Here is a 12,154-nt window from a genome sequence, read left to right as displayed (position 1 = left end):
CTCCGTTTGAACAATATTTTAGTCAGGTTACTTGAATATATAACCAATGAAGAAGTAACTTGACAAAAATATTGTTTAAATAGAGTTTTGATCCTGGAAGACGAAAGGTCACAAGGTGTGACCTTTCGTCTTCCCGGATGATAACTCCATTTGAACATTATTTTAGTCAGGTTACTTGAATATATAACCAATGAACAAGTAACTTGACTAAAATATTGTTTAAATAGAGTTTTGATCCAGGAAGACGAAAGGTCACAAGGTGTGACCTTTCGTCTTCCAGGATGATAACTCCGTTTGAACAATATTTTAGTCAGGTTACTTGAATATATAACCAATGAAGAAGTAACTTGACTAAAATATTGTTTAAATAGAGTTTTGATCCTGGAAGACGAAAGGTCACAAGGTGTGACCTTTCGTCTTCCAGGATGATAACTCAATTTGAAAATTATTTTAGACAGGTTACTTGAATATATAACCAATGAACAAGTAACTTGACTAAAATATTGTTTAAAAAGAGTTTTGATCCTGGAAGACGAAAGGTCACAAGGTGTGACCTTTCGTCTTCCAGGCTGATAACTCCGTTTGAACAATATTTTAGTCAGGTTACTTGAATATATAACCAATGAAGAAGTAACTTGACAAAAATATTGTTTAAATAGAGTTTTGATCCTGGAAGACGAAAGGTCACAAGGTGTGACCTTTCGTCTTCCCGGATGATAACTCCATTTAAACATTATTTTTGTCAGGTTACTTGAATATATAACCAATGAACAAGTAACTTGACTAAAATATTGTTTAAATAGAGTTTTGATCCTGGAAGACGAAAGGTCACAAGGTGTGACCTTTTGTCTTCCAGGATAATAAGTCCATTTGAACATTATTTTAGTCAGGTTACTTGAATATATAACCAATGAACAAGTAACTTGACTAAAATATTGTTTAAATAGAGTTTTTATCCAGGAAGACGAAAGGTCACAAGGTGTGACCTTTCGTCTTCCAGGATGATAACTCCATTTGAACATTATTTTAGTCAGGTTACTTGAATATATAACCAATGAACAAGTAACTTGACTAAAATATTGTTTAAATAGAGTTTTGATCCAGGAAGACGAAAGGTCACAAGGTGTGACCTTTCGTCTTCCAGGATGATAACTCCATTTGAACATTATTTTAGTCAGGTTACTTGAATATATAACCAATGAACAAGTAACTTGACTAAAATATTGTTTAAATAGAGTTTTGATCCTGGAAGACGAAAGGTCACAAGGTGTGACCTTTCGTCTTCCAGGATAATAAGTCCATTTGAACATTATTTTAGTCAGGTTACTTGAATATATAACCAATGAACAAGTAACTTGACTAAAATATTGTTTAAATAGAGTTTTGATCCAGGAAGACGAAAGGTCACAAGGTGTGACCTTTCGTCATCCAGGATGATAACTCCATTTGAACATTATTTTAGTCAAGTTACTTGAATATATAACCAATGAACAAGTAACTTGACTAAAATATTGTTTAAATAGAGTTTTGATCCTGGAAGACGAAAGGTCACAAGGTGTGACCTTTCGTCTTCCAGGATGATAACTCGATTTGAACATTATTTTAGTCAGGTTACTTGAATATATAACCAACGAACAAGTAACTTGACTAAAATATTGTTTAAATAGAGTTTTGATCCTGGAAGACGAAAGGTCACAAGGTGTGACCTTTCATCTTCCAGGATGATAACTCAATTTGAAAATTATTTTAGACAGGTTACTTGAATATATAACCAATGAACAAGTAACTTGACTAAAATATTGTTTAAATAGAGTTTTGATCCTGGAAGACGAAAGGTCACAAGGTGTGACCTTTCGTCTTCCAGGCTGATAACTCCGTTTGAACAATATTTTAGTCAGGTTACTTGAATATATAACCAATGAAGAAGTAACTTGACTAAAATATTGTTTAAATAGAGTTTTGATCCTGGAAGACGAAAGGTCACAAGGTGTGACCTTTCGTCTTCCAGGATGATAACTCAATTTGAAAATTATTTTAGACAGGTTACTTGAATATATAACCAATGAACAAGTAACTTGACTAAAATATTGTTTAAATAGAGTTTTGATCCTGGAAGACGAAAGGTCACAAGGTGTGACCTTTCGTCTTCCAGGCTGATAACTCCGTTTGAACAATATTTTAGTCAGGTTACTTGAATATATAACCAATGAAGAAGTAACTTGACAAAAATATTGTTTAAATAGAGTTTTGATCCTGGAAGACGAAAGGTCACAAGGTGTGACCTTTCGTCTTCCCGGATGATAACTCCATTTAAACATTATTTTTGTCAGGTTACTTGAATATATAACCAATGAACAAGTAACTTGACTAAAATATTGTTTAAATAGAGTTTTGATCCTGGAAGACGAAAGGTCACAAGGTGTGACCTTTTGTCTTCCAGGATAATAAGTCCATTTGAACATTATTTTAGTCAGGTTACTTGAATATATAACCAATGAACAAGTAACTTGACTAAAATATTGTTTAAATAGAGTTTTTATCCAGGAAGACGAAAGGTCACAAGGTGTGACCTTTCGTCTTCCAGGATGATAACTCCATTTGAACATTATTTTAGTCAGGTTACTTGAATATATAACCAATGAACAAGTAACTTGACTAAAATATTGTTTAAATAGAGTTTTGATCCAGGAAGACGAAAGGTCACAAGGTGTGACCTTTCGTCTTCCAGGATGATAACTCCATTTGAACATTATTTTAGTCAGGTTACTTGAATATATAACCAATGAACAAGTAACTTGACTAAAATATTGTTTAAATAGAGTTTTGATCCTGGAAGACGAAAGGTCACAAGGTGTGACCTTTCGTCTTCCAGGATAATAAGTCCATTTGAACATTATTTTAGTCAGGTTACTTGAATATATAACCAATGAAAAAGTAACTTGACTAAAATATTGTTTAAATAGAGTTTTGATCCAGGAAGACGAAAGGTCACAAGGTGTGACCTTTCGTCATCCAGGATGATAACTCCATTTGAACATTATTTTAGTCAAGTTACTTGAATATATAACCAATGAACAAGTAACTTGACTAAAATATTGTTTAAATAGAGTTTTGATCCTGGAAGACGAAAGGTCACAAGGTGTGACCTTTCGTCTTCCAGGATGATAACTCGATTTGAACATTATTTTAGTCAGGTTACTTGAATATATAACCAACGAACAAGTAACTTGACTAAAATATTGTTTAAATAGAGTTTTGATCCTGGAAGACGAAAGGTCACAAGGTGTGACCTTTCGTCTTCCAGGATGATAACTCCATTTGAACATTATTTTTGTCAGGTTACTTGAATATATAACCAATGAACAAGTAACTTGACTAAAATCCTATTCAAATAGAGTTTTGATCCTGGAAGACGAAAGGTCACAAAGTGTGACCTTTCGTCATCCAGGATGATAACTCCATTTGAACATTATTTTAGTCAGGTTACTTGAATATATAACCAATGAACAAGTAACTTGACTAAAATATTGTTTAAATAGAGTTTTGATCCTGGAAGACGAAATGTCACAAGGTGTGACCTTTCGTCTTCCAGGATGATAACTCCATTTGATCATTATTTTAGTCAGGTTACTTGAATATATAACCAATGAACAAGTAACTTTACAAAAATATTGTTTAAATAGAGTTTTGATCCTGGAAGACGAAAGGTCACAAGGTGTGACCTTTCGTCTTCCCGGATGATAACTCCATTTGAACATTATTTTAGTCAGGTTACTTGAATATATAACCAATGAACAAGTAACTTGACTAAAATATTGTTTAAATAGAGTTTTGATCCAGGAAGACGAAAGGTCACAAGGTGTGACCTTTCGTCTTCCAGGATGATAACTCCATTTGAACATTATTTTAGTCAGGTTACTTGAATATATAACCAATGAACAAGTAACTTGACTAAAATATTGTTTAAATAGAGTTTTGATCCAGGAAGACGAAAGGTCACAAGGTGTGACCTTTCGTCTTCCAGGATGATAACTCCGTTTGAACAATATTTTAGTCAGGTTACTTGAATATATAACCAATGAAGAAGTAACTTGACTAAAATATTGTTTAAATAGAGTTTTGATCCTGGAAGACGAAAGGTCACAAGGTGTGACCTTTCGTCTTCCAGGATGATAACTCAATTTGAATATTATTTTAGACAGGTTACTTGAATATATAACCAATGAACAAGTAACTTGACTAAAATATTGTTTAAAAAGAGTTTTGATCCTGGAAGACGAAAGGTCACAAGGTGTGACCTTTCGTCTTCCAGGCTGATAACTCCGTTTGAACAATATTTTAGTCAGGTTACTTGAATATATAACCAATGAAGAAGTAACTTGACAAAAATATTGTTTAAATAGAGTTTTGATCCTGGAAGACGAAAGGTCACAAGGTGTGACCTTTCGTCTTCCCGGATGATAACTCCATTTAAACATTATTTTTGTCAGGTTACTTGAATATATAACCAATGAACAAGTAACTTGACTAAAATATTGTTTAAATAGAGTTTTGATCCTGGAAGACGAAAGGTCACAAGGTGTGACCTTTTGTCTTCCAGGATAATAAGTCCATTTGAACATTATTTTAGTCAGGTTACTTGAATATATAAGCAATGAACAAGTAACTTGACTAAAATATCGTTTAAATAGAGTTTTTATCCAGGAAGACGAAAGGTCACAAGGTGTGACCTTTCGTCTTCCAGGATGATAACTCCATTTGAACATTATTTTAGTCAGGTTACTTGAATATATAACCAATGAACAAGTAACTTGACTAAAATATTGTTTAAATAGAGTTTTGATCCAGGAAGACGAAAGGTCACAAGGTGTGACCTTTCGTCTTCCAGGATGATAACTCCATTTGAACATTATTTTAGTCAGGTTACTTGAATATATAACCAATGAACAAGTAACTTGACTAAAATATTGTTTAAATAGAGTTTTGATCCTGGAAGACGAAAGGTCACAAGGTGTGACCTTTCGTCTTCCAGGATAATAAGTCCATTTGAACATTATTTTAGTCAGGTTACTTGAATATATAACCAATGAACAAGTAACTTGACTAAAATATTGTTTAAATAGAGTTTTGATCCAGGAAGACGAAAGGTCACAAGGTGTGACCTTTCGTCATCCAGGATGATAACTCCATTTGAACATTATTTTAGTCAAGTTACTTGAATATATAACCAATGAACAAGTAACTTGACTAAAATATTGTTTAAATAGAGTTTTGATCCAGGAAGACGAAAGGTCACAAGGTGTGACCTTTCGTCTTCCAGGATGATAACTCCATTTGAACATTATTTTAGTCAGGTTACTTGAATATATAACCAATGAACAAGTAACTTGACTAAAATATTGTTTAAATAGAGTTTTGATCCAGGAAGACGAAAGGTCACAAGGTGTGACCTTTCGTCTTCCAGGATGATAACTCCGTTTGAACAATATTTTAGTCAGGTTACTTGAATATATAACCAATGAAGAAGTAACTTGACTAAAATATTGTTTAAATAGAGTTTTGATCCTGGAAGACGAAAGGTCACAAGGTGTGACCTTTCGTCTTCCAGGATGATAACTCAATTTGAATATTATTTTAGACAGGTTACTTGAATATATAACCAATGAACAAGTAACTTGACTAAAATATTGTTTAAAAAGAGTTTTGATCCTGGAAGACGAAAGGTCACAAGGTGTGACCTTTCGTCTTCCAGGCTGATAACTCCGTTTGAACAATATTTTAGTCAGGTTACTTGAATATATAACCAATGAAGAAGTAACTTGACAAAAATATTGTTTAAATAGAGTTTTGATCCTGGAAGACGAAAGGTCACAAGGTGTGACCTTTCGTCTTCCCGGATGATAACTCCATTTAAACATTATTTTTGTCAGGTTACTTGAATATATAACCAATGAACAAGTAACTTGACTAAAATATTGTTTAAATAGAGTTTTGATCCTGGAAGACGAAAGGTCACAAGGTGTGACCTTTTGTCTTCCAGGATAATAAGTCCATTTGAACATTATTTTAGTCAGGTTACTTGAATATATAACCAATGAACAAGTAACTTGACTAAAATATTGTTTAAATAGAGTTTTTATCCAGGAAGACGAAAGGTCACAAGGTGTGACCTTTCGTCTTCCAGGATGATAACTCCATTTGAACATTATTTTAGTCAGGTTACTTGAATATATAACCAATGAACAAGTAACTTGACTAAAATATTGTTTAAATAGAGTTTTGATCCAGGAAGACGAAAGGTCACAAGGTGTGACCTTTCGTCTTCCAGGATGATAACTCCATTTGAACATTATTTTAGTCAGGTTACTTGAATATATAACCAATGAACAAGTAACTTGACTAAAATATTGTTTAAATAGAGTTTTGATCCTGGAAGACGAAAGGTCACAAGGTGTGACCTTTCGTCTTCCAGGATAATAAGTCCATTTGAACATTATTTTAGTCAGGTTACTTGAATATATAACCAATGAACAAGTAACTTGACTAAAATATTGTTTAAATAGAGTTTTGATCCAGGAAGACGAAAGGTCACAAGGTGTGACCTTTCGTCATCCAGGATGATAACTCCATTTGAACATTATTTTAGTCAAGTTACTTGAATATATAACCAATGAACAAGTAACTTGACTAAAATATTGTTTAAATAGAGTTTTGATCCTGGAAGACGAAAGGTCACAAGGTGTGACCTTTCGTCTTCCAGGATGATAACTCGATTTGAACATTATTTTAGTCAGGTTACTTGAATATATAACCAACGAACAAGTAACTTGACTAAAATATTGTTTAAATAGAGTTTTGATCCTGGAAGACGAAAGGTCACAAGGTGTGACCTTTCGTCTTCCAGGATGATAACTCCATTTGAACATTATTTTTGTCAGGTTACTTGAATATATAACCAATGAACAAGTAACTTGACTAAAATCCTATTCAAATAGAGTTTTGATCCTGGAAGACGAAAGGTCACAAGGTGTGACCTTTCGTCATCCAGGATGATAACTCCATTTGAACATTATTTTAGTCAGGTTACTTGAATATATAACCAATGAACAAGTAACTTGACTAAAATATTGTTTAAATAGAGTTTTGATCCTGGAAGACGAAATGTCACAAGGTGTGACCTTTCGTCTTCCAGGATGATAACTCCATTTGATCATTATTTTAGTCAGGTTACTTGAATATATAACCAATGAACAAGTAACTTTACAAAAATATTGTTTAAATAGAGTTTTGATCCTGGAAGACGAAAGGTCACAAGGTGTGACCTTTCGTCTTCCCGGATGATAACTCCATTTGAACATTATTTTAGTCAGGTTACTTGAATATATAACCAATGAACAAGTAACTTGACTAAAATATTGTTTAAATAGAGTTTTGATCCAGGAAGACGAAAGGTCACAAGGTGTGACCTTTCGTCTTCCAGGATGATAACTCCATTTGAACATTATTTTAGTCAGGTTACTTGAATATATAACCAATGAACAAGTAACTTGACTAAAATATTGTTTAAATAGAGTTTTGATCCTGGAAGACGAAAGGTCACAAGGTGTGACCTTTCGTCTTGCAGGATAATAAGTCCATTTGAACATTATTTTAGTCAGGTTACTTGAATATATAACCAATGAACAAGTAACTTGACTAAAATATTGTTTAAATAGAGTTTTGATCCAGGAAGACGAAAGGTCACAAGGTGTGACCTTTCGTCTTCCAGGATGATAACTTGATTTGAACATTATTTTAGTCAGGTTACTTGAATATATAACCAACGAACAAGTAACTTGACTAAAATATTTTTTAAATAGAGTTTTGATCCTGGAAGACGAAAGGTCACAAGGTGTGACCTTTCGTCTTCCAGGATGATAACTCCATTTGAACATTATTTTTGTCTGGTTACTTGAATATTCACTACCACAATTTTGGCTTTTAATAGCACAATTTTAATAGCACTTATGGATAAATGCTATTAAAAATGCAACTCATAGACCTGTTATAGCACTTTTAAGAAAGCGCTAAGAAAAACATGTAAAAAACAGGGTTAGATAGCGCTTTTTTACGAACGCTTTTATTTTGGCTTGCACTAATAGCGCTTTTAAGGAAACGCTATTGTTGGAGGGGGTATAGATAGCGTTTTTAACAAACGCTATTGTTTGGGAATTATGAAAATAAAAAACACACTTTTAGTCCAAACATGTCATTCAACTTTCCAGATCTATTCTTTCCTAATAAAAAAAAAAACTTTCCAGATCTATTCCACCGTATCCCCCAAATCAATTTCTCTTAAATTCTTAAAACTCCCAAATCGCTTCATCTCTTCCACCATTCCAAAACTATTTCTGCCTCCCCCAAATTCTGAAATCCCAAAAAACTAATTTCTTCCACCTTCGATCTCTCAATCAACCCCAATTTCGTCCACCTAACCCATTTTGTCGTATTTCGAAAGCTTTGTAACCAACAAACCTTAGAATCGCATATCAGATTAAAGAAGAGGAGGAGGCATTTTCATTTCTCGTAACCGTCCACGTTACCTTCGTTCCTCGGAGAAAGGGTTTGTTAACTTTCCCTTTTCAATATTCTCTTATTTGATTTTCGTTTATTTTGATTTTCCATAAGAAAATGAAAATCGCTAAATTTCATTGCAGGTTCTGGATTACGGAGTTCACAAGCTTTGGGAATAAAATAATTGCTGGGTACTGAATCTATTCATTCTATCAATTTTGAAAATCATGCTTATTATATAAATGTTATTCAACTTTAGATCTTCATTGTACGATAGTTTTGAGATCAGTATACTATTATAACTTTGAATGATTCTGAGAGGATTCTCAGACTTGTCGTTTTTTGTGTGTGTATTACTATTATCCTTCTTTTCCTTTTCTCTGTTAGTTATTGGTTATTAGAAAATATGTAATGAATTTTGAGAAGTGAATTTGGAAAAGTGCATAATCTTTATCGTTCTTGGTATTTTACATGTGCAGGGATCAACAAAGCATTGACTTCAAAAAAGTTGATGCTCATGTTCACTAGTTTATGGGCAGCTGTGCAAGGTATACAATTTTTATTAAAAGACAATCCTAAAATGTAAAAACGTCTATAATGTGATTAAATAGGATATTTGGTGCCATTAAGCACTGTTAGGCCTCTACCTACAATGCTTGTGTATTTATTAGTAGTTTCAAAATGAATAGAGTTTTATTCTATTAATCTCATAACAAGGTTTAATAGGACATTTGGTGCCATTAAGCACTGTTAGGCCTCTACCTACAATGCTTGTGTATTTATTAGTAGTTTCAAAATGAATAGAGTTTTATTCTATTAATCTCATAACAAGGTTTCTCTCTTTTCACCGTTGTTAATTGATACACACACACACATACACTTTTGTTTGGACTGAAATTTTATTATTTGTATTTGATCTAGATTGAAATAGATTGTTGATGAGATTCATGGTCAAGTCGCTAATATTAAGGATGGTCTGAAGGTTTTCATTTTCTTCCCACTCTCTAGCACTTGTTTGATCTATGTGTTTGATTTTAGAGATGTGATAGGTAGTAAGTAATATGATTATTATTGCATCTGTCTTTCATTCCCTTAGTTATATATTACTTAGAATGAGATAGAAATTATCCATTTATTGTAATATTTTTGCTTAATGTATGGTTAACTATTACATTATTATAGCATCTAGGTGTTAGGGTGACTCTATAAAGCACAGACTCCGACACAGACACCTGACACGACACTGACACAGACACAGACACGTTGACACCAACACCGCTACCTATATATTAATTTATTTATAAAAGATCTAAATTAAGAACCAAAAGACATACATTTGCATCTAACTTGGGCAATTTTTTTCATTAAAAAAAGTTCTATAACAAGGTACAATAGTATTTGGCCTTTGACAAATGTATTTGGCATTTATTTATCCATCTACTATCGAAAAATTTAAATATTTTGTAATCAACTTTAATGTATATAACCTCTTGTTGATCAACATTTCTCACACATCTTTTAACTCTTGGATCTACGGTGTGTAAAAGCAGAGAAATAAATCTAGATAGTTGTCAGAGTTGTCTGACACGCCTCATATAATGTTATATAGGTGTCGAACACCCGTCCAAGGAGTGTCGAAGTGAGGAAGAAAACAACTTATTTAGGACACGTGTCGTACGAGTGTCATAGGAGTGTCGAACACCGACGCATGTCGGTCCCTGCGATACGCCTAATCCTAGAGGTGTTCGTGCTTTATATTAGGGTGTGTAGTGTCAGATGTTGAGTTTAACATGATTCATGTGCTTCAGCTTTGTTATTAAACCCTTTGGATTCTTTCGGGGTAATAGGTATCAGTTGGGAGTTATGGTGTGTATTGTGTAGTGTCATGTATTGCAGGGGTATTGTTTTTGAATTGTGGTTGCGAGGTGGAGGTTTTAAATTAATTGAGTACAATGGTTTGATCTTTATTAACTTACATGTAGTGGAGGTTTCAAATTAATTGATGTGTTTGTAGCTATTCACTTCCATCATCTTTCTTTGTTTGGTGAATTTTGATTACAAGTTTGTATTGGGGCTGAAATGTCTGATTTGCTTGGTAGCATGATTGTTTCTTATGTGGCTGCCATTTATTTTACATCTCAATTTATTCAGTATGTTCTATCATTGTGTCTTGTAGCTTTTTGTTTGTGCTCATCATATGTGGTAACAACCTCCTCACCATATGTGGTAGCGGCCATTTCATCCCTTTTTTATTCTTTTTGTTGAGTTCCATTTTCTACCCTGATAAAGTATGATTTGGATATTGCATGGTATTCTCTTATTAAAAAAATTCCAAAAAGTTGGATAATATTCGTTTTATGGTTGTAGTGACTTATTTTTAATTTTTCTAGCTTAAACATATGGTTAAATATATGTTGAATCATATTTTTAATTTGTTTAGTTTAGATTATGTCTTCTGAACTTGCTCTCGTGATCTTTAAATCTTGTCATCTATGTTTGCTAAGTGACATAATAAATACATAATCAAAATGCGAATTTGATGAAGAGAGGGGGCTGGTAAATTTGTTGACTTTACTGTGAGTAGTTGTAAGAATAAAACATTTGACATTGAGGGGGATGTTAAAGATTATGTATTCTTTATGAAATTTGTTTACTATGTCATGTCCCTTATGGAGAGTTTTTGGATTTGTTGATGCATTGCTAAATTCATTTTGTATACCCTGCAATCTTACTTCAGGTTCGTTAGAATTCTCGAGGTCAACCAGTTGGGGGAAGAAAGCCAAGGTTTTGTCAGTTACATTGGAGTGGTCGATCGTCGGGAGGTTCCAATTTGTATGGAAAATTGGAGAAAAAAGCCAAGGTTTGTTATCGTTCTTATATACGTTTGTGCACGAACTTTGCACAGACACCTGACACGACACTGACACAGACACAGACACGTTGACACCAACACCGCTACCTATATATTAATTTATTTATAAAAGATCTAAATTAAGAACCAAAAGACATACATTTGCATCTAACTTGGGCAATTTTTTTCATTAAAAAAAGTTCTATAACAAGGTACAATAGTATTTGGCCTTTGACAAATGTATTTGGCATTTATTTATCCATCTACTATCGAAAAATTTAAATATTTTGTAATCAACTTTAATGTATATAACCTCTTGTTGATCAACATTTCTCACACATCTTTTAACTCTTGGATCTACGGTGTGTAAAAGCAGAGAAATAAATCTAGATAGTTGTCAGAGTTGTCTGACACGCCTCATATAATGTTATATAGGTGTCGAACACCCGTCCAAGGAGTGTCGAAGTGAGGAAGAAAACAACTTATTTAGGACACGTGTCGTACGAGTGTCATAGGAGTGTCGAACACCGACGCATGTCGGTCCCTGCGATACGCCTAATCCTAGAGGTGTTCGTGCTTTATATTAGGGTGTGTAGTGTCAGATGTTGAGTTTAACATGATTCATGTGCTTCAGCTTTGTTATTAAACCCTTTGGATTCTTTCGGGGTAATAGGTATCAGTTGGGAGTTATGGTGTGTATTGTGTAGTGTCATGTATTGCAGGGGTATTGTTTTTGAATTGTGGTTGCGA

At 33.4% G+C, this 12,154-nt stretch overlaps 1 long non-coding RNA gene across 2 annotated transcripts; it reads left to right on the top strand.

The window, feature by feature from the left end:
* The first annotated feature begins 8,220 nt into the window (after positions 1–8,220).
* Positions 8,221–11,414, top strand: LOC146937534 (uncharacterized). Of its 2 annotated transcripts, XR_015033287.1 has the most exons (5): positions 8,221–8,602; positions 8,697–8,744; positions 9,033–9,101; positions 9,475–9,535; positions 11,291–11,413. It is a non-coding gene; the product is annotated as an uncharacterized LOC146937534 (long non-coding RNA). The 2 variants fall into 2 exon arrangements; XR_015033286.1 differs by lacking the exon at positions 9,475–9,535 and having other exon boundaries at positions 11,291–11,414.
* The last annotated feature ends 740 nt before the right edge of the window (positions 11,415–12,154 follow it).

Source organism: Medicago sativa, chromosome 3 (genome assembly GCF_051527215.1).
Source record: "Medicago sativa cultivar Bolivia chromosome 3, Bolivia_mono, whole genome shotgun sequence".
NCBI lineage: Eukaryota > Viridiplantae > Streptophyta > Magnoliopsida > Fabales > Fabaceae > Medicago > Medicago sativa.
Note: the sequence above shows the minus strand (reverse complement) of the source record. Positions and strands in the feature narration are given on the sequence as shown.